The sequence below is a fragment of the Anser anser genome, assembly GCF_964211835.1.
Source record: "Anser anser genome assembly, chromosome: 19".
Taxonomy (NCBI): Eukaryota; Metazoa; Chordata; class Aves; order Anseriformes; family Anatidae; genus Anser; species Anser anser.
The window spans coordinates 15,628,312-15,650,863 of record NC_139740.1 but is presented as its reverse complement, the minus strand read 5'-3'; the positions used below and the strand labels follow the sequence as shown (position 1 = coordinate 15,650,863).

Below are 22,552 nucleotides of genomic sequence, written 5' to 3'. Positions count from 1 at the left end.
TTGATATAGTTAAAAAAACTGCAGCGACAACCGCACCCCAAAAATAACAGCTACCTCTGTTCATCACTCACCAGAGTCACTCCAGAGGTAGCTCGGGTCGTGACGTCCTGTACTGCACACTGCGTTTCAGCCTGAACAAAGGAAAACACAGTCAGACGATAAACATTCAGCTGACAGCATTAGCACCCATCCCTCAACAACAGAAGTGACCCCATATTTAATGTTTTCGTTTCAAATAGCAGTCCACTTGCCTCTGTACCTGCAAGTTAGATCCAAGCTCGAAAGGAACGGCTACCATCACCCATGCCACCTGGGAACACAGAAGGACAAAATGACCACTGTGCTTGCAAGCCTCCACCTGCCACACTGCTCCTCTGTCCCAGCCAGCCTCACCTCAGACCCTCAGAGGGAAACACCTGAACGTCTTCCCCTGTGGTGGTTTTACAGGGGTAGGCGACCGAGCTCCACCAAAACCGCTCTCTCACTCTCCCTCCTCAGAGAAGGACAAGGAGAAAATACAAGGAAAAAGGGCTCAAGGGTTGAGATAAGGACGAGGAGATTACACAGTAAATATCGTGATAGGCAAAACACACTCAGCATAGAAAGATAGAAAGATTTATTGCTTATTACTACACAATGTAGAGAAGCGAGAAACAAACGAAAGCAACCAAAAGCACCTTCCCCCCCAACCACCCTCTTCCACCTTCTCCCCCCCAGCGGTACAGGTGATCGGTGTTTATGGTCAGTCTATAGCGCTTCTTTGCCGCCACTCCTTCTCGGACGCCCTCATCCCCTGTGCTGTGGGGTTCCTCCCACAGGATGCAGTCCTTGGTTAACTGATCTGGCATGGCCTTCCCACAGGCAGCAGCTCTTCCAGAACTGTTCCAGATGTAGGTCCATACCACGGGGTCCATCCCTCAGGAGCAAACTGCTCCAACCTGGGTCCCCCACGGGCAGCAGCTCCTGCCAGCTCACCTGCTCCTGCATGGTCCCCTCTCCACGGTCTACAGGTCCGGCCCGGAATCTGCTCCGGCAAGGGTCTTCCACAGGCCGCAGCCTCCATCAGTGCAGGTCCACCTGCTCCACCGTGGCCTCCTCCACCAGCTGCAGCATGGAACCCTGCTCCACCGTGGTACTCCGTGGGCTGCAGGGGGACAGCCTGCTTCACCATGGTCCTCGCCACAGGCCGCAGGGGACTTCTGCTCCGGCACCTGGAGTACCTCTCCCCCTCCTTCTTCACTGACCTTGGCGCCTGCAAGGCTGTTCCTCACTCCTCTTGCTCTCCCAGCTGCTGCATGGACCAGCGTGGTTTTTTTTTTTTTCCTGTCTTAAATATGCTCTCACAGACGCGCAAACAACATCACTTATTGGCTCCGCTCAGCAGCGGGGCCCTTACCTAACATGGGGCAGCTTCTAGATTCTTCGCACAGAAGCCGCCCCTAGAGCTCCCTGCTACCAAAACCTTGCCACATAAACCCCCCACGTCCCTTCACTTCGGTTAAGGGACGACCAGGCTGACAACACGCTCGCCTTCCCTCACTGCTCCGTGACACGGGGATTTCCCTGTCCAAGACTGCACCAAGCACCTGCAGAGACGAGAGAAAAGCACACCCTGAGGCACCTCACAGCCACAGCGTACCTGCTGCAATACCTCTCTCTTCCCAGTTGCTTTACTTCAGCTGCTCGTTAGCTCGATCTAAGATAAATGTGCCCGGGCGGCGCCGCGCCAAAATGTGCCCGGGCGGCGCCGCGCCAAAATGTGCCCGGGCGGCGCCGCGCCAAAATGTGCCCGGGCGGCGCCGCGCCAAAATGTGCCCGGGCGGCGCCGCGCCAAAATGTGCCCGGGCGGCGCCGCGCCAAAATGTGCCCGGGCGGCGCCGCGCCAAAATGTGCCCGGGCGGCGCCGCGCCAAAATGTGCCCGGGCGGCGCCGCGCCAAAATGTGCCCGGGCGGCGCCGCGCCAAAATGTGCCCGGGCGGCGCCGCGCCAAAATGTGCCCGGGCGGCGCCGCGCCAAAATGTGCCCGGGCGGCGCCGCGCCAAAATGTGCCCGGGCGGCGCCGCGCCAAAATGTGCCCGGGCGGCGCCGCGCCAAAATGTGCCCGGGCGGCGCCGCGCCAAAATGTGCCCGGGCGGCGCCGCGCCAAAATGTGCCCGGGCGGCGCCGCGCCAAAATGTGCCCGGGCGGCGCCGCGCCAAAATGTGCCCGGGCGGCGCCGCGCCAAAATGTGCCCGGGCGGCGCCGCGCCAAAATGTGCCCGGGCGGCGCCGCGCCAAAATGTGCCCGGGCGGCGCCGCGCCAAAATGTGCCCGGGCGGCGCCGCGCCAAAATGTGCCCGGGCGGCGCCGCGCCAAAATGTGCCCGGGCGGCGCCGCGCCAAAATGTGCCCGGGCGGCGCCGCGCCAAAATGTGCCCGGGCGGCGCCGCGCCAAAATGTGCCCGGGCGGCGCCGCGCCAAAATGTGCCCGGGCGGCGCCGCGCCAAAATGTGCCCGGGCGGCGCCGCGCCAAAATGTGCCCGGGCGGCGCCGCGCCAAAATGTGCCCGGGCGGCGCCGCGCCAAAATGTGCCCGGGCGGCGCCGCGCCAAAATGTGCCCGGGCGGCGCCGCGCCAAAATGTGCCCGGGCGGCGCCGCGCCAAAATGTGCCCGGGCGGCGCCGCGCCAAAATGTGCCCGGGCGGCGCCGCGCCAAAATGTGCCCGGGCGGCGCCGCGCCAAAATGTGCCCGGGCGGCGCCGCGCCAAAATGTGCCCGGGCGGCGCCGCGCCAAAATGTGCCCGGGCGGCGCCGCGCCAAAATGTGCCCGGGCGGCGCCGCGCCAAAATGTGCCCGGGCGGCGCCGCGCCAAAATGTGCCCGGGCGGCGCCGCGCCAAAATGTGCCCGGGCGGCGCCGCGCCAAAATGTGCCCGGGCGGCGCCGCGCCAAAATGTGCCCGGGCGGCGCCGCGCCAAAATGTGCCCGGGCGGCGCCGCGCCAAAATGTGCCCGGGCGGCGCCGCGCCAAAATGTGCCCGGGCGGCGCCGCGCCAAAATGTGCCCGGGCGGCGCCGCGCCAAAATGTGCCCGGGCGGCGCCGCGCCAAAATGTGCCCGGGCGGCGCCGCGCCAAAATGTGCCCGGGCGGCGCCGCGCCAAAATGTGCCCGGGCGGCGCCGCGCCAAAATGTGCCCGGGCGGCGCCGCGCCAAAATGTGCCCGGGCGGCGCCGCGCCAAAATGTGCCCGGGCGGCGCCGCGCCAAAATGTGCCCGGGCGGCGCCGCGCCAAAATGTGCCCGGGCGGCGCCGCGCCAAAATGTGCCCGGGCGGCGCCGCGCCAAAATGTGCCCGGGCGGCGCCGCGCCAAAATGTGCCCGGGCGGCGCCGATCACAGACCTACCCTTTACAGATGAAAAAGGTAAATCTGATCCAACCCTGCTCAGTCTCTTGGTAATACTGCGCCTACGTGGTCAAGCCTCTTGTAGTGTGTAATCAAGCTCTTTTTAGTCCTCTGGAGAGTTACACAAGTGCCTTCATACGTCTAGAGATTCAAATATAACCCAAAAACACAAGTGGATCCCACCACCCCAAAAACAACTGAGCCAGCAGCCTCTGCTAAATATCCCTCTAGTAAGTGATTTCCAAGCACTTAAAATCTAAAAATCCATAGACTCCAACCTGCCCAAAGAACCCTGCAACTGACTGAAGGAAAAACAAAGCACTTACCCCAAAGAGGAGCCCAGGCACAATGAACTCTCTAATGGCATACCTGGTGCTCATATACCATTTGGCCCCGCCCAGCACCCAAACCCAATCACCTGGGAAAGGGGAGGTGGTAAAGCACAAGAAAGTAAAAAGAGCACAAGCAGCACAGCAGCTATGGGGTTTTTTTTGGTGTTTTTTTTTAGTTTTGTATTTTGTTTGTTTGTTTTTTGTTTTTCTTTTTTTTTTCTTTAATCTGGTTTAGCTCAATAGCATGCAGACTACAGACAAGAGAACTGGGGTGATTCTAGAAGCAACAATCCCCATGCTTTTGCTGCAGCTTTGAATATTGAAAGGACAATATGACCAAGCAAGTAACTGAAATTTTTTCACCTAGAATTAGCTCAAACCTTTATTTATATAGAAAGAAAAATCTGGGAGCATAACAGATTACATGCAAAAAAAAAAAAATCAATTCCATGTAATAACATCACTCGCAGGAAAAATCACGTACTTGAGTAGGCTATCTGAAAACCAAAAGGCTATGCTGATGGGTCAAAACACACTACAGGACAATGGAGCCTGGCCCTCTGCTGCACCAACTTAAAACTCATCCCTACACTCACCAAGGTGCAACCCCAGCCCAAACACAGACACACCATTTCAGCCTCAACACAGTTTTGGAAACTGCTGGAAAGCAGGCTTCAACCTCAGCGAGGCGTGCTCAGGCTACACGGGATGGGGCTTCAGGCACCGCTTCACCTACTGAAGAAGACCACCATCGGGAGCTGCCACGCCAGACGACCTTTTTCCTCTGAAACACCTTTCTCAGGAACCAAACAGCATTCCAGTGACCTGCTTCGCTCCTATTCTAAAGACTATCACAGCCCACCTTGCCTGTGGCACCTGATAAGCACAAGAGAAAGCAACCACAGCAATAAAAGCCACTGCACCCTCAGGACAGTTACTCTCATCCCCTCCTTTACCTCAGCCGCTTACCTACCCCACACGGCAGATGCTTCCACCCGTTCTCTGAAGCTACCTACAGCACCTCTAAAAGAGAAACTGGAATTTACTCTATTTGATGTAGTAAAATAAGTGCAGCGACAACCGCACCCCAAAAATAACACCTACCTCTGTTCATCACTCACCAGAGTCACTCCAGAGGTAGCTCGGGTCGTGACGTCCTGTACTGCACACTGCGTTTCAGCCTGAACAAAGGAAAACACAGTCAGAAGATAAACATTCAGCTGACAGCATTAGCACCCATCCCTCAACAACAGAAGTGACCCCATATTTAATATTTTCATTTCAAAACAGCAGTCCACTTGCCTCTGTACCTGCAAGTTAGATCCAAGCTCGAAAGGAACGGCCACCATCACCCATGCCACCTGGGAACACAGAAGGACAAAATGACCGCTGTGCTTGCAAGCCACCACCTGCCACACTGCTCCTCTGTCCCAAACAGCCTCACCTCAGACCCTCAGAGGGAAACACCTGAATGTCTTCCCTTTGCTTCAGATCAGGGATCACCAGGCTGATAAAACTCTCACCTTCCCTCATTGTTCTGTGACACGGGCATTTCCCTGTCCAAGACTTCATGAAGCCCCTGCAGAGACAAGAGAAAAGCACACCCTGAGGCACCTCACAGCCACAGCGTACCTGCTGCAATACCTCTCTCTTCCCAGCTCCTTTACTTCAGCTGCTCACCAGCTCGAACTGAGATTCTTCGCTCACAGCGCCGTGGCAAACTCTGCCCGGGCCACACAACACACACGGCACAAGCTACATTGTTTAATGTTATAAGCGAGACCACGCAATTTTCTGGTCTATCGAAGATAATTTATTTATTAAGTAAGCAGGTACAAGCAAAACAGCGCTGGGCGGCTGGGGAGTCTCCGCTCCATCACAGCACGCAACTTTCCCTTTTCAGTGTCGCCGTTTTATAGCATCCAAGTTCGGCTTGTCAGGACTTGTTGAATCTTCTGAAGCTGTGCAGTTCGTTCTGTTTCTTTCAATGATCATGCGTTGTGCTCGTGTTCAAGGGTAGTAAAGCAGCAAACAGTATTTCACAGAGTCTTTGTTTTACCAAGGACGTTTATCCAACACCCCCTCCCCACTATCTACTTGCTTAGTCTTCCCCCTCAACAAGGTCGTAAATTGCAAAACCTTGTCTTCTCAGCAGATTCTCTGAATTCTTTTTAAAGACAATGAACAAACACCTGCTAATTTATCACAATCCCTCCTTTTTCTTTTTCTAACATATTTTGTTCATTGATGAATTTTTGAAGCACTTGTTTGCTCAATATTAAAGTTGCTGCGTCATCCTCCTCCTGTTCAAGAGATTCATATTTCGCACACACAAGCATAAGTTGAGCTGCCTCTAATCGGTTTTTTACAATTGTGATTATTTGATTGAATATACGTGGTCCAAAAGTTAGTGTAAATATGAGCAGCAACAAAGGTCCTGCTATAGCTGATAGCAGTGTAGTGAGCCAAGGTGAGTAATTAAACCAGGATTCGTACCAGTTTCGGTGGGCTTCATTCTCCCTTTTTCGTTTTTCTAGCCCTTCTCTCAATTTAGTCATTGTATCCCTCACCACTCCAGTATGATCAGCATATACACAACACTCCTCTCGTAGGGCTGCACACAATGCTCCTTATTGTAGAAAAATCAGATCTAATCCCCTACGATTTTGTAGTACTACTTCAGATAAGGATCGCACAGATTTCTCTAAAGCTTATATAGATTGCTCGATACGGGCCAAATCCTCATCTACAGCAATGCGTAACGAGGTAAATTCTTGGCTTTGTTTTACCAGAGAGGTAATTCCAGTTCCGGCTCCTGCAGCCCCCAGAATCATCAGAGTGGCTAAAGTAAGAGCCGTAATAGGCTCTCTCTTCCTTAAGTGGTTTTTTGCCATAGCATGTTGGATGTACTCCTCAGAATGGTAAAGAATCCTTGGGATAATTACTACCTGTACACAGAAATCATGAGACGAGTTGAACAATTTCAAAGATAACATGGAGTCACCCCCAGAGACGAACATACCCATCTGGTGTTATCTGCTGGTATTAACCATTTTTCTTTGTCTAATTGTGTAACATTTTCTGTAATATTGCATAGATGGAACTTCTCACCAGGGACCGTGCCTACGCATCTGCCATTCCCAGTTACTTCCGTTAACGTTATTGCTACATCCCTTCCCCAATTGCATTGAGGGGGATCGGTTTCGTTTGAACGGGTGGTCTCTCCCAGATCCCCAATGGCGTCGTAATATGGGGGCCTTATATCAAGACATAACCAGCAAGGTCTAGGCACGTCTGGATTTGTTTGATTCAACAACTGATAACTAGCATTCACGATTCTCCATATGTTATTCCCGGTCACCCCTTCATTTCTAATCCTGTACTCCGGGTTTACTGATTTATTAGCAACCTCCAGTGGTTTAGGGCTATTAGGAGTGTCCTGGTTCCAGTTAGGACAGAGTTAATTTTTCCTCATAGTAGCTGGTAGGGTGCTATGTTTTGGATTAGGATGAGAAGAGCGCTGATAACATGCTGATGTTTTAATTGTTGCAGAGCAGTGTTTACACCAGGCCAAGGACTTTTCGGCTTCTCGCTCTGTCCTGCCAGCGAGCAGGCTAGGGGTGCAGCAGGAGCTGGGAGGGGACAGACCCTGGACAGCTGACCCAAACTGGCCAAAGGGGTATTCCATACCATCTGATGTCATGCTAAACAATATATAGGGGTGGCTGGCCGGGGTGGGGGGCCGGCTGCTCGGGGATAGGCTGGGCATCGGTCAGCGGGTGGTGAGCAATTGCATTGTGCATCACTTGTTTCTTACACATTATTATTATTAATACTATTATCATTATCACTATTATTACTATTGTTATTATTATATTCCTGTCTTAATAAACTGTCTTTATCTCAACTCACAGGCTTCACTTTCCCGTTTCTCTCCCCCATCCCAGAGAGGGAGGGGGGAGGGTGAGTGAACGGCTGTGTGGTGTTTAGCTGCCAGCCGGGTTAAACCACAACAAGGAGTTAGCATTCTAAAAGCTTGTGTAGGCTGAATCCTCAAAACACTCCCCGACAGTTTCTGATTTCGTCCCACCCGTTGGGGACTCTTCGTCTCTTCCTTCTTTATATAGATGATGCCTCCCCTATCAGTCCCCCAGCAGTAGTTATCTGCTGAACAACATGGTGATCTTCCCATCTAATCAGGCTCCATTTAAAAGGTTTGTGAGGGTGCGCAGACCCAGGAACAGTGTAAACAATCGTACCCATTACTATGTATCGCAAAAAAAAAAAAAAATGGCTAGGGCCCATTTTCCAGAGTTCTTTACCTGGCCACGTAATTCCCCACCGTTTCACTCTCTGCCTCGCTTGTCGGTTCGGTTGCAGCGAACTACAAGGTGCAGGTTCTTCTCGGCAGCAGCAGTGTTCTTCAGGGGAGTTTTTCAGGTAACCGCGACCTTTTTCTGATCAAACAGGGTCCCCTCTCCTCCTTTTTACGATACATAGACAGTTAGACCATACTTATCGAGTTCGTTTCAACGTGAGCTTTAAGTCATCAGGGCCTGCGACCACTTCCCATTCGCTTTTCTGGATCGGTCCTTTCACGCCACTGGCATGCGTTCACCCCTTCTCAGCCGTCCGGATAGCCGTCTCTGTGATAAGTAAAACAACATAGGGGCCTCCCCACCGTGGTGTTAAAGACATTTCTTTCCATGTCTTAATTAGAACCCTATCTCCAGGTGGTATCCTATGGATTGCTATATCTAGCCACCAAGCCTTTCGCTTGCAACTCCCTCCGTCGGTTCATAAGCTGTATTAAATAAGGTTTTAATTGGATATCCTGTACCTGGGGATCAGATGGCATCTCTAAATCATAAGGCATACCATACAGCCTTTCAAAAGGTGACATTCTGACATCGGCTCGGGGCTATGTCCGGATATTCAATAGTGCAAGCGGTAAACATTTCACCCAGGAGGTTTTAGTCTCTATCATAAGCTTTGTTAGTTGCTTTTTAATTTCACCATTCATTCGTTCTACCTTTCCCGAACTCTGAGGATGCCAGGGAGTGTGATATTCCCATTTAATTCCCAGAGCCTTCATCATGTCTCGGGATACCTTTGACACAAAGTGTGGGCCTCGATCAGAGTCAATTGCTTCTATTACCCCGTATCTGGGTATGATGCTTTCTAATAATATCTTTACCATGGTTTGAGCTGTGGCCCTTGCCGTAGGGAATGCTTCAACAAAGTTTGTGAGGTGGCCTACAATAACTAATAAGTATCTATATCGCCCCGTTTTCGGAAGTTCAGTAAAATCTAATTGAATCTTTGCAAAAGGTCGATGTGCCAATTCTCGTCCTCCTCCCGGGACCCTTTTTCTCATGTGTTGAGCATTTACCCTCCAACAAGTTACGCAATCATTTACGATCCTCTTTGCTATATTATAAATCCCTATACACATATAATATGTGGCAAATTGATCCACCAACACCTGAGTACCCCAGTGCGTCTGTTCATGAAATCTCCGTAGCACCCTCATAGCTACTGATTTTGGTAACACTTCCCGTCCATCAGGCAGTACCCATTTCCCTTTATCGTTTGTTTTTTTTTTTTTTGGAACCCCCATTTGTGTCATCTTGTCTTCTTCTGTAATAGTGAAACAGAGTAAGGGGAGGGGAATGGGTCCATTCGACCACAGGGAGTTAGTCGGCCTGCACTTGTAGCAGTTTTTATAAGGCGGGCTTTCTTCCTCAGAACAATTGCATTCAATCCCATCAACTCCCCATTCACTCCACAATCATAACATGGAAATTCCTTTAAGTCTTTCCCACAGTATTAAGTATTATATTAAGCACTATTATATATTATGTTATTAATTATTATATTAATTATTATATATTAACTATTAAGTATAAGTATTATTTCCCACACTCTGGGCAATCTTCCTTCGTTCTTATAATTCTTCTACTCATTAATACTGCCCTTTTTGCCTCCTGATCTGCTAGATTATTACCCCTAACCTGAGGGGTGAGGCCTTTTTGATGCCCTTTTATATGTACTACGGCAATTTCTTTGGGCTCTCTGATAGCTTGTAAAACCTGGGTAATCAATTCCTGATGTATTAAACCCTTTCCTTGTGAATTGATGAGCCCCCTTTCTTCCCATATTTTACACAAATGTATGTACTACCCCATAAGCATATTTTGAATCTGTATATATTGTACCGCTTTTATTTTTCAGCAATTTTAGGGCCCGCAATATGGCATATAGCTCGCAAGTTTGGGTGTACCAGCTAGGACTCAAAGGTCCAGATTGCACTATCTCAAAAGTTTTCCCATTTACTAACGGGAAGGTTTACTACCTTCCCTGGGGCACCAGATAAGCAGAAGAGAAAGCAACCACAGCAATAAAAGCCACTGCACCCTCAGGACAGTTACTCTCATCCCCTCCTTTACCTCAGCCGCTTACCTACCCCACACGGCAGATGCTTCCACCCGTTCTCTGAAGCTACCTAGAGCACCTCTAAAAGAGAAAACTGGAATTTACTCTATTTGATGTAGTAAAGTAAGTGCAGCGACAACCACACCGCAAAAATAACACCTACCTCTGTTCATCACTCACCAGCGTCACTCCAGAGGTAGCTCGGGTCGTGACGTCCTGTACTGCACACTGCGTTTCAGCCTGAACAAAGGAAAACACAATCAGAAGACAAACATTCAGCTGACAGCATTAGCACCCATCCCTCAACAACAGAAGTGACCCCATATTTAATGTTTTCGTTTCAAAACAACAGTCCACTTGCCTCTGTACCTGCAAGTTAGATCCAAGCTCGAAAGGAACGGCCACCATCACCCATGCCACCTGGGAACACAGAAGGACAAAATGACCGCTGTGCTTGCAAGCCTCCACCTGCCACATTGCTCCTCTGTCCCAAACAGCCTCACCTCAGACCCTCAGAGGGAAACACCTGAATGTCTTCCCTTTGCTTCAGATCAGGGATCACCAGGCTGATAGAACTCTCACCTTCCCTCACTGCTCCGTGACACGGGGATTTCCCTATCCAAGACTGCACGAAGCCCCTGCAGAGACAAGAGAAAAGCACACCCTGAGGCACCTCACAGCCACAGCGTACCTGCTGCAATACCTCTCTCTTCCCAGCTCCTTTACTTCAGCTGCTCACCAGCTCGAACTGAGATTCTTCGCTCACAGCGCCGCGGCAAACTCTGCCCGGGCCACGCAACACACACTGCACAAGTTACGTTGTTTAAGACACACGAGCTGGAACATTCCTGCCCAACAACCAGTGGCATCGCACAGGAAGGATGCCGCACGCTCCTAGAAACCAAACCTACCAGTCCTGAACAGCTCCCCTGCCAGACAATTCCCCACCTCCTCCTGCCAACCATGCTCAGCACACACACTACTTGGCCGTAAAAAAAAAAAGTAATAACATACACACACAAAAAAAACTACTGAGCTCCACAAATGCCAAAAAGCCATGCACACACAGCAGCCCCTGCAGGGGTATTCACAGACTTACCCTTTACAGATGAAAAAGGTAACTCTGATACAACCCTGCTCAGTCTCTTGGTAATACTGCGCCTATGTGGTCAAGCCTCTTGCAGTGTGTAATCAAGCTCTTTTTAGTCCTCTGGAGAGTTACACAAGTGTGTAGAGATTCAAATATAACCCAAAACCACAAGTGGATCCCACCATCCCAAAAACAAGTGAGCCAGCAACCTCTGCTAAATATCCCTCTAGTAAGTGATTTCCAAGCACTTAAAATCTAGAAATCCATGGACTCCAACCTGCCCAAAGAACCCTGCAACTGACTGAAGGAAAAACAAAGCACTTACCCTAAAGAGCAGCCCAGGCACAATGAACTCCCTAATGGCATACCTGGGGCTCATATACCATTTGGCCCTGCCCAGCACCCAAACCCAATCACCTAGGAAAGGGGAGGGGCAAAGCACAAGAAAGTAAAAAGAGCACAAGCAGCACAGCAGCTGTGGGGGTTTTTTTGGTGTTTTTTTTAGTTTTGTATTTTGTTTGTTTGTTTTTTGTTTTTCTTTTTTTTTCTTTAATCTGGTTTAGCTCAATAGCATGCAGACTGCAGACAAGAGAACTGGGGTGATTCTAGAAGCAACAATACCCATGCTTTTGCTGCAGCTTTGAATATTGAAAGGACAATATGACCAAGCAAGTAACTGAAATTTTTTCTGCTGGAATTAGTTCAAACCTTTATTTATATACAAAGAAAAATCTGGGAGCATAACAGATTACATGCCAAAAAAAATCAATTCCATGTAATAACATCACTCGCAGCATAAATCACGTACTTGAGTAGGCTATCTGAAAACCAAAAGGCTATGCTGATGGGTCAAAACACACTACAGGACAATGGAGCCTGGCCCTCTGCTGCACCAGCTTAAATCCTATCCCTACACTCACCAAGGTGCAACCCCAACCCAAACACAGACACACCATTTCAGGCTATACGGGATGGGGCTTCAGGCACCGCTTCACCTACTGAAGAAGACCACCATCAGGAGCTGCCACGCCAGACCACCTTTTTCCTCTGAAACACCTTTCTCAGGAACCAAACAGCATTCCAGTGACCTGCTTTGCTCCTTTTCCAAGGACTACCACAGTCCGCCTTGCCTCTGGCACCTGATAAGCAGAAGAGAAAGAAACCACAGCAGCACAAGCCACAGCACCCTCAGGACAGTTACTCTCATCCCCTCCTTTACCTCAGCTGCTTACCTACCCCACATGGCAGATGCTTCCACCCATTCTCTGAAGCCACCTAGAGCACCTCCAAAAGAGAAACTGGAATTTTACTCTAATTGATGTAGTACACTAACTGCAGTGATGGGCACGAAAATGTGCCCAGATGGCAGCAATCACAGACTTACCCTTTACAGATGAAAAAGGGGACCCTGCTCAGTCTCTTGGTAATACTACCGTGCTTATGCGGTCGAGGAACCGTACCCCACCATTTCTTAAAAACGGGTTAGCCGGCAACACCTCCTAAGCACGCCTCTATTACCTGAATTCCAAGCACTGAAAATCTAGAAGGCTGCAACGTCTAAAGACTCTACAGCCACACAAACCACAGGCAAAAGCTCCAAAACTATAACAAACTGTCCCTAACCCTGAAAAAGACTACCCCTTACACGCCTACTGCTGCTCTTTTCAGACACATGCTTACACAGGGAGCTTCGATGATACTTATCTCCTAAACCCTGCTCCATCACTTTGCCACCAAGGTTGTAACTTTGATAATATTTGACGTATAATATTTGACATACAGGCAAAGACTCACAAGTAAGCCCCGCAATTCGGCAAAAATCATAAGGGACCCAGAACCAAAAGCAAACACACAAAGTAGCACTGCCATCCTACCCGTAAACATGCTATAACAATTACTCACCTGAAGAAGAGCTGCATGCAATACAGGCACCTATTACTGGATTGGTTTACTCTAACAGATCCTACCAGTTGTTACCTCACAAAGATGGGCGTACCGGTCTCTACTTGGAAACGCATCAGTCCATAGACTCTTAACCACCTAAAGAAACCTCCAACTCACTGAAGGAAAAACAAAGCATCTACTCTAAAGGGCAGCCCAGGCAGAATGAGCTCTCTGATGGGATGCCTGTGACTCAATGACCACTAGGCCCTCCCTGGAACCCAAAGCCAATCACCTGGGAAAGGGGAGGGGCAAAACACAAGAAAGGAGAAAGAGGAGAAGCAGCAGCTGTGGTTTATTTTTTTTTTGCTTCAGCTTTGATTATTGAAAGCTTTTCTCCTCTACAACTCCTGTCTCAGGAACCAAACAGCATTCCAGTGACCTGCTTTGCTCCTATTCCAAAGACTATCACAGCCCACCTTGCCTGTGGCACCTGATAAGCAGAAGAGAAAGCAACCACAGCAGCAAAAGCCACTGCACCCTCAGGACAGTTACTCTCATCCCCTCCTTTACCTCAGCTGCTTACCTACCCCACATGGCAGATGCTTCCACCCGTTCTCTGAAGCCACCTAGAGCACCTCCAAAAGAGAAACTGGAATTTTACTCTATTTGATATAGTTAAAAAAACTGCAGCGACAACCGCACCCCAAAAATAACAGCTACCTCTGTTCATCACTCACCAGAGTCACTCCAGAGGTAGCTCGGGTCGTGACGTCCTGTACTGCACACTGCGTTTCAGCCTGAACAAAGGAAAACACAGTCAGACCATGAACATTCAGCTGACAGCATTAGCACCCATCCCTCAACAACAGAAGTCACCCCATATTTAATGTTTTCGTTTCAAAACAGCAGTCCACTTGCCTCTGTACCTGCAAGTTAGACCCAAGCTCGAAAGGAACGGCCACCATCACCCATGCCACCTGGGAACACAGAAGGACAAAATGACCACTGTGCTTGCAAGCAACCACCTGCCACACTGCTCCTCTGTCCCAGCCAGCCTCACCTCAGACCCTCAGAGGGAAACACCTGAATGTCTTCCCTTCGCTTCAGATCAGGGATGACCAGGCTGATAGAACTCTCACCTTCCCTCATTGTTCTGAGACACGGGGATTTCCCTATCCAAGACTGCACGAAGCCCCTGCAGAGACAAGAGAAAAGCACACCCTGAGGCACCTCACAGCCACAGCGTACCTGCTGCAATACCTCTCTCTTCCCAGCTCCTTTACTTCAGCTGCTCACCAGCTCGAACTGAGATTCTTCGCTCACAGCGCCACGGCAAACTCTGCCCAGGCCACACAACACACACTGCACAAGCTACATTGTTTAAGACACACGAGCTGGAACATTCCTGCCCAACAATCAGCGGCATCGCACAGGAAGGATGCCGCACACTCCTAGAAACCAAACCTACCAGTCCTGAACAGCTCCCCTGCCAGACAATTCCCCACCTCCTCCTGCCAACCACGCTCAGCACACACACTATTTGGCTCTAAAAAGAAAAAAAAAAAAAAAAAAACATACACACACAAAAAAAACAACTGAGCTCCACAAATGCCAAAAAGCCATGTACACACAGCAGCCCCAGCAGGGGTATTCACAGACTTACCCTTTACAGATGAAAAAGGTAACTCTGATACAACCCTGCTCAGTCTCTTGGTAATACTGCACCTACGTGGTCAAGCCTCTTGCAGTGTGTAATCAAGCTCTTTTTAGTCCTCTGGAGAGTTATGCAAGTGCCTTCATACGTCTAGAGATTCAAATATAACCCAAAAACACAAGTGGATCCCACCATCCCAAAAACAAGTGAGCCAGCAACCTCTGCTAAATATCCCTCTAGTAAGTGATTTCCAAGCACTTAAAATCTAGAAATCCATAGACTCCAACCTGCCCAAAGAACCCTGCAACTGACTGAAGGAAAAACAAAGCACTTGCCCCAAAGAGCAGCCCAGGCACAATGAACTCTCTAATGGCATACCTGGGGCTCATATACCATTTGGCCCCGCCCAGCACCCAAACCCAATCACCTGGGAAAGGGGAGGGGCAAAGCACAAGAAAGTAGAAAGAGAGCACAAGCAGCAGCAGCTATGTTTTTGTTTGTTTGTTTGTTTTTTCTGGCCTAGCTCAATAGCATGCAGACTGCAGACAAGAGAACTGGGGTGTTTCTAGAAGCAACAATACCCATGCTTTTGCTGCAGCTTTGAATATTGAAAGGACAATATGACCAAGCAAGTAACTGAAGTTTTTTTCAACTGCAAGCAGCTCAAACCGTTGTTTTTAAACAGGAAGAAAAATCTAGGAGCATAACAGATTACACACCAGAAAAAAAGATCAATTCCATGTAATAACATCACTCGCAGCATAAATCACGTACTTGAGTAGGCTATCTGAAAACCAAAAGGCTATGCTGATAGGTCAAAACACACTACAGGACAATGGAGCCTGGCCCTCTGCTGCACCAGCTTAAATCCTATCCCTACACTCACCAAGGTGCAACCCCAACCCAAACACAGACACACGGGATGGGGCTTCAGGCACCGCTTCACCTACTGAAGAAGACCACCATCGGGATCTGCCACGCCAGACCACCTTTTTCCTCTGAAACACCTTTCTCAGGAACCAAACAGCATTCCAGTGACCTGCTTTGCTCCTATTCTAAAGACTATCACAGCCCACCTTGCCTGTGGCACCTGATAAGCAGAAGAGAAAGCAACCACAGCAGCAAAAGCCACAGCACCCCTAGGACAGTTACTCTCAACCGCTCTTTTACTTCACCCACTCACCTAACCCCCGAGGCAGATGTTTCCATCTGCTCTCAAGCCACCTAGAGCACCTCTAAAAGGCAAAATGGATTTTTATTCTACTTTTTGTAATAACTTAACTGCAGTGACAACCGCACCCCAAAAATAACTGCTACCTCTGTTCATTGCTCACCTTGCCTGAGGTAGCTCAGGTCGCAACGTCCTGTATTGCGCACTGCATTTCAGCTTGAACAAAGGAAAACACGGTCAAAAGATAAACATTCAGCTGCCAGCATTACCACCCACCCTTCAACACCACAGGTGACCCTATATTTAATTTTATCATTTCAAAAGAGCAGTCCACTTGCCTCTGTACCTGGAAAGTAGATCCAAGCTCAAACGTGGCCACCTGCAAGGCCGGGGGGGGGGGCATTTGGCAGCCACCTGCAAGGTGGGGGGGCACCTGGCAGCTTTGCTCTAACAGACCCTACTAGTTACCTCAAAAAGATGGGCTTACCGGTCTCAATTTGAAATGCATCAGTCCATAGGCTCTGACCCACCTAAAGAACCCTGCAACTGACTGAAGGAAAAACAAAGCCCCTACCGCCAAGGAGCAGCCCAGGCAGAATGCCTGCCCTAATCATGTGGAAAATGGGAGGGGCCGTGCATGAGAAGAGATAAAGAGAGCAGGAGGAACAGCAGCCCTGGTTTTGGTCTGGCTTAGGTCAACAGCGTGCAGAGTGCAGCACAGGCAATCAGCCTGTTTCTCCTGAAAGACTTACCTTAGCTTTGGTGAAGGAAACTGACCGGGCTGACAACCCTCTCACCTTTTTGCACCACTCCACAACATGGGGAATTCACCTCTCCACGGCTGCACGAGGGAACTGCAGAAACAAGACAAAGCACACCCTGAGGCACCTCATAACCACAGCCTACCTACCTACTGCAATACCTCTGCAATACTTATACCTCTCTTCCCAGCTGCTTTACCTCTGCTGCTCTCCATCTCCAAATCACATTCTTTTAACTGTCACACAGAGCGGTGGTCCTCCAGGTGCCATAGAGCAGCGCCATTATTTTTTTTCTTTTTTAATTTCAGAACAGCTTCCCTTCAAAACAGCTTTCCGCTTCCCTCTGGAAATGGACAGTAGGTCAAGCCAGTCACCGAGTTGCCAACGCAGAGCTTCACAGTTCCAGAAGGTGCTCTTTCATTCGACCGATTCCTCAGAAGTGTTACCTACCACTAGCAAAAGCAATAAACAGACTGCAAACAGGCACTGCCACATTTGACAAACTTCATGTTTTTAATTTTATCATTTCAAAACAGCAGTCCGCTTGCCTTTACATCTGAAAAGGCAGATCAAACCAATCACCAAGTTGCCGAACAAGAACTTGACAGTTCCAGAAAGTGCTGTTTCCTTTGACCGGCTCCTCCTAAGGTTTACCTACTGCTGGAAAAAAAGAAAAAAAGACTGTGCCAGCTGCCCTTAAGTACTCACCCAGAGCTTGAGTATTCGCCCAGAGACAGACCAGATGTCTTTCCCAAAAGAGTCAGGACAATGTATTATTGCACTGTTGGACCACCATGTTAGCTACCATCACTAATTGCCAGGCAGGACAGCTCCAGGCCAAACACACACATAAAAAGGCACACTACAAACATCATGAACAAAACATGGGAAAAGAATTACTTTTCATGAATTACTTTTTCAAGAATTACTTTTACATGTCGTCTCAGGGAGGAAGTAACTACCCTGAGCAACGTGCCCTTACCCACTAGGAAGCTGAGCGGCAATGTGAAAAACTACATTTCCCGGCATGCCACGGAAACCAACATGGCCGGCAGGAAGCTCAAAACCCAAAGACCACAACTCCCGGCATGCTGCGGGGCACGAAGCCTGGCAGTTGCTACAGCGCATGCGCATCTCCTCCGTCTGCAGTACCTCCCTTTCGCCAGCAGGTGGGAGCAGAGAGCCACGCGTCACCGCAGCGCCTCTTCGCCTACAGCACCGCCCGCTGTTCGGCCACCAGGTGACACCAGGCGCCGCCGCGCCACCCTGCTCCATGCATGGGCGGAAACAGAACGGCAGGCACGGCTTCCCAGGCCGTCTGCTCGTTAAGGGAAGCGGCGGGAGCCGCGTGGAACACCACACAAGAACGGCAAGAAAAAGCATCCCGCTCCACGGGCACTGGGGAAGTAACTGCCCATCCTAAAAGGCCCCGTGCTGAGCCGCAACGTGAAACTACAGTTCGCAGCATGCTCTGGAAACCAATGTGGCCGATCAAAAGCCCGGAGCCCAAAGACCACAACTCCCGGCATGCTGTGGGGCAAGACGCTCCCAGCCACCTGACCCAGCTGACGCCCCGCCCCAGAGTCAAACCCGTGCTTTCTGATCCGCCGCCTACTACCCCAGCCACGGGTCCCGCAGGACCCAGCCGCCCCAACACCCTTCCCTCCCCTCTGCCACGGACGCCCAGGCCCTCCCTCACCTGCTGCTCCGCAGCAGCCACAGCCTAGGTCATGCTCGCCAATCACTCCCTCTGCGCAGACCAGTCCCAGCACACCTGGCCCAGGGAGCAAACACAGCACAGGCCTACCCCCACCATTGCTGCCCTTGCCCCCCCCCCGCCTGCAGCCTCCCCAGCAGGGTGGCCCCCACACCCAGGTCGCTTGTCTGTGTCCATTGGCTCCCCCATGGACAATAAACACGGGGCCAACACCCCAGCCCCTGCCCCCTCCACACCCAGGAACCTGCACCTAGCAGCACGGCCACAGCCACTTACAGTGTCCACAAACACAGAGGGCAGCACAAGCCAGAAAGCAAACTTTATTAAACTCTTACGCAGGACTCCTGGGAGGGAGACTGCGGCAGAACTCCCTGCCCAGACATTCTCCCCTTCCCCTGGGGGGCTGCGGGGCTCAGGCATCCAGCAGGTCCATCCGTCCGTCTCAGCATCCATGCCCTGGGGAACAGCTGCCTCCTGCAGAAATGGGCTGTGAGGCACAGAAGGAGGAAGAAAAAGGAAAAGGGCACAAGTGGGATACAAGCAGCAAGAGAGGAACTGGGTGGACAGACAGACAGCAGGGCAGAGGGACAGAAGAACCACCGGGGGGGCAGGGAGCGGGACAGGGGTGATCAACGGGGTTGGACAGAGAGTCCAACAGAGGCACAATTGCGACAGCCAGGATGACCGAGAGTAATAGCAGTTTTACTGACATCAGACAGCATTAGTTTGGGATGAAATCAGAGTTTTGGTTTTTGGATCAGAGATGACTCTGTTGAACAGTCTCTGCCTTTCCAGTATTTGAAAGGAAAAGGCATGAGGATAAGCACACAAGTATGAAGCTATTATTACCAACAGAGATGCTGGAAGTAGGCTTCTCAATATCGCTTCTGGTACTTGTGGAGTAATTGCCTTAAGTAACTAGGCAAATTAAACTAATATTCACATTTTAAAGAAAATGTGCAGCATTGAAAAAGCTTTCAGGGTGCAGGGTAGCTGCGCTACCTAAGTGTTCCCTAGGCCTCCAACTTTACATGCTATTGCACTAGGGGAACTTGGTGTGCTGACTCTAAGGAACAGTACAGAGCGTAGAGCAGAGTGGAGACACCACGGATAGGCTCTGTGATGAGACGGGGACCTGATGCTCTTATGCGCACCAAGACTGATAAGCTGCATGTTTACCATCCTTGTGAGAAAAATCTCAAATAATTTTCTTCAGACAGGATCTTCTGTGAAGCTATTTTATTCGTGATTGCAATGGCGGGCATCCTGTCAATCAGGAACGCATTTTAGTAAACAAATCATAACCTTTTATTCCCTATTACCCGACGCCTGATCACCTCCCCTGTTTCCTCATTGGCTAAGTACTACAGGTTCACAAGCTACTCGACGCTCCTCTATACCACGTATGTACAATTTTTCTGTTTTTTCAACCCTTTAATTTCTCCTTTCTTATGTTTTGAGAACTTGTGATCTTTGTTTTACTGTTCTCACACTGCTCATCTTGTTTTTCTCAAGCTTCTACCTTATTTTGGAACAGTGAGGCCTTCTACTGTCCACTTATCTACAGGTGACCCATTCGGTGATAAACTGGAGCTGATTGATACAGCGGTGCACTAAGGGTTAAGAAGAAGGTTACTCACAGGCATAGAGTGGTAACCAGGCTAGAATAAGAGAAAGTGGGAACCAGTAAGAAGTTGCTAGGCTCGGACGGGCCTATAGAGGGCTATGCATGATCAAAAGGAATGCACTAATCAGAAGTCTGTAACTACGCACGCTAGCTGCGTGCAGTGCATGTAGCTGGTTCAGAAAGCTATATAATATCTGGCATTGGAACAATAAAGGGTCTCCATTTCTCGACTATTTTGGAGTCTGTGTCCTCATTCCCTTCACTTATCTACTTAGCATTTCTCCTTATTATGACTACACGATTACCTTGGAATACAGAAAAGTAATTCTCTACTGCAAAAACACAACTTTGTTTCTCACACCCTGAGCCAACCACCTGTCATGGTTTTGACAGAACGTTGTACTCTAGTGAACTTTTGCTCATTATATCATCACTATAATACCAAACCACACCTCCATCCCAAAAGCTCCATGCCTCCAAGCTGCGACCGCCCCTCACTGAGCACACGCTCTGAATTTCTCAGACCCCTATAGCTTTAAACGAAAGCAAGAAAACTTTACAAATCATAACCAAGATATGCCTGACTAGAGTCACTCAAGCTCCACCTAAAAGGGACAGAAAATAATCACAGAGTCATAGAATATCCCGAATTGGAAGGGATCCACAAGGATCATCGAGCCCAACTCCCGGCATCACACAGGTCAACCCAAAAATTCAGACCATATGACTAAGTGCACAGTCCAAATGCTTCTTAAACTCCGGCAGACTTGGTGAAGCGACTACCGGCCTGGGGAGACTGTTCCAGTGCTCAACAACCCTCTCAGTGAAGAACCTCTTCCTGATGTCTAGCCTGAACCTCTCCTGCTGCAGGTTGACACCATTCCCACGGGTCCTATCACTGGTCTCTAAAGAGAACAGATTGGTGGATAATGTAAATTGGCTTAAGTGAAAGGGGATGTTAGGGAAGATACCATCACGAAGGATACCTTTCTGACTTCCGGGATCAGTCGACAGGCTGAGCCTCTCTTCCCCCCGCACTGGGATGTCGTGGGGTAAGATCTGAATGCTTGGTTGTACCAGGCGTCTCCGTAGAAACTCAGAAATCTCTAGAGCCTTTGTGCCTTTTAATGCGTTAATAGCCAGGACGAGTACCCGTGTATTTCATGCGTGCTCGCTTGCTTTTGCGGACAGTGAATTTATCGCCGGCAATTCCAAAGAACCTGTGTCCCTGTTGCTGTAATAAACTGCCCTTCGTTGCATTGTTCCTAGCTGTGACAGTTCTCATTGAACACAACTAGAGCGAGGGTGTCCTATGTTATTGGTGAATCCGTGACCCTGGTAGTTCAGTACCCCGAATCCGACCAGACCCGTAACAGTTAGTCAGCTACGCCCCTTAACACGACAGTATTTCATAGAGAAAAACATTAAGCCTAAGATTTCTCATCCCTAAGGCCTTAGGGGGGCAGGCCGAGAAGGAACCAGAGATGCTTAGTATGTCTCCTGAGAATCGCAGCTTACAGTTACTCCACGTCTTCTGGTCTCATGGGATGAGGCAGAGGTATAATTAATTCCTTCTCCATCTCTCTCTAAAGAGTTTTCCTCCTATCTGTGACAAAGGAGAAAAATGTTATGGTCGTGGAAGTCGTTATACAAAGCCACACTCAGTGAATTCACTATTACAGTTAAGATCGTTTTTAATCGAAAACACCTCAGCAGCAGTGTTACCACTGCAAACATAGCGCTGCACAAAAATTCAACTCAAGATAAAGGAAAGGGCGAGCTAAAAGGACAAATGACGTGACCGAAGGCATCTTCAACAACCATCTGGTAGATGGTTGTCCACAGCCCTTGGATTCCATGGTTGTCTTCCCTGCCAAGTGAATCCTGGAAGAACAAGAAAAGATACACAACATGTCCACAAAAACTTTTGGGGAGGCTACTGAAAAGAAAAACAAAAAAATAGAAACAGCATGCAGCTAGTACGTCAGTTTTGTTAACAGAGTAACATTAACATACTAGAAATTTCCACATTCTATGTAGCCCCAAGGTGGTGCTGGGTACATCCACTGATATTAATGGGGTGGCACAATGTAAGAGATAGTTAATAGACAAGGTACACCTGAGGTGCACAGATTGCATATTCCATGCGACAAAAAAGGCACAGCTTGGCACCCAGTTTGGATCAGCTTGCGTATGAGTCTGCTGATACGTGAGTATATACAGCAAGCAGACAAGTCTTTTACTCCACAGACTCAGTTTCATTTATGTATATACATACATATACATATGTGTATGTATCTCTCTCTCTCTCTCTCTCCATATATATATATATAAACAAACAAACGTTGGGAACTTCATAACCACTTGAATAACAATCATTAGCTATGCCTACGCTGAAAGCCAGGACTATGCCTAAGTGATTAAGTAAACACAGAGTCTTATCTGTGAAATGCTGAAAATGCCCCATAACCACTGGGGGGCTTATGCACGGTGTACATAATTTTTA

General features: G+C 49.5%; 2 long non-coding RNA genes across 16 annotated transcripts in view; both read right to left on the bottom strand.

Annotated features, from left to right (window-relative positions):
• Nucleotides 1-277: 277 nt before the first annotated feature.
• Nucleotides 278-22,552, bottom strand: part of LOC310883825 — a 28,435-nt gene continuing 6,160 nt past the window's right edge. The window contains exons 5-12 of one of the 14 annotated variants that reach the window (XR_014573869.1): nucleotides 18,402-21,930; nucleotides 16,902-17,362; nucleotides 16,105-16,795; nucleotides 5,018-5,286; nucleotides 4,829-4,888; nucleotides 976-1,586; nucleotides 394-493; nucleotides 278-310 (exon numbers count right to left, since the gene is read on the bottom strand). This is a non-coding gene — a long non-coding RNA (uncharacterized lncRNA). Of the gene's footprint in view, nucleotides 311-393; nucleotides 494-975; nucleotides 1,587-3,501; nucleotides 3,517-4,828; nucleotides 4,889-5,017; nucleotides 5,287-14,268; nucleotides 14,312-14,779; nucleotides 14,921-16,104; nucleotides 16,796-16,880; nucleotides 17,363-18,401; nucleotides 21,931-22,552 lie in introns of those variants that run through there. The other 13 variants (XR_014573873.1, XR_014573871.1, XR_014573872.1 and 10 more) reach the window with 13 other exon arrangements.
• On the bottom strand, nucleotides 5,293-14,075 carry LOC310883827. 2 transcript variants are annotated; one of them, XR_014573884.1, is made up of 6 exons: nucleotides 14,043-14,075; nucleotides 13,854-13,913; nucleotides 10,504-10,780; nucleotides 10,306-10,382; nucleotides 10,174-10,223; nucleotides 5,293-8,353 (listed from the first exon to the last, which is right to left on the bottom strand). It is a non-coding gene; the product is annotated as an uncharacterized lncRNA (long non-coding RNA). The 2 variants fall into 2 exon arrangements; XR_014573885.1 differs by having other exon boundaries at nucleotides 10,512-10,780.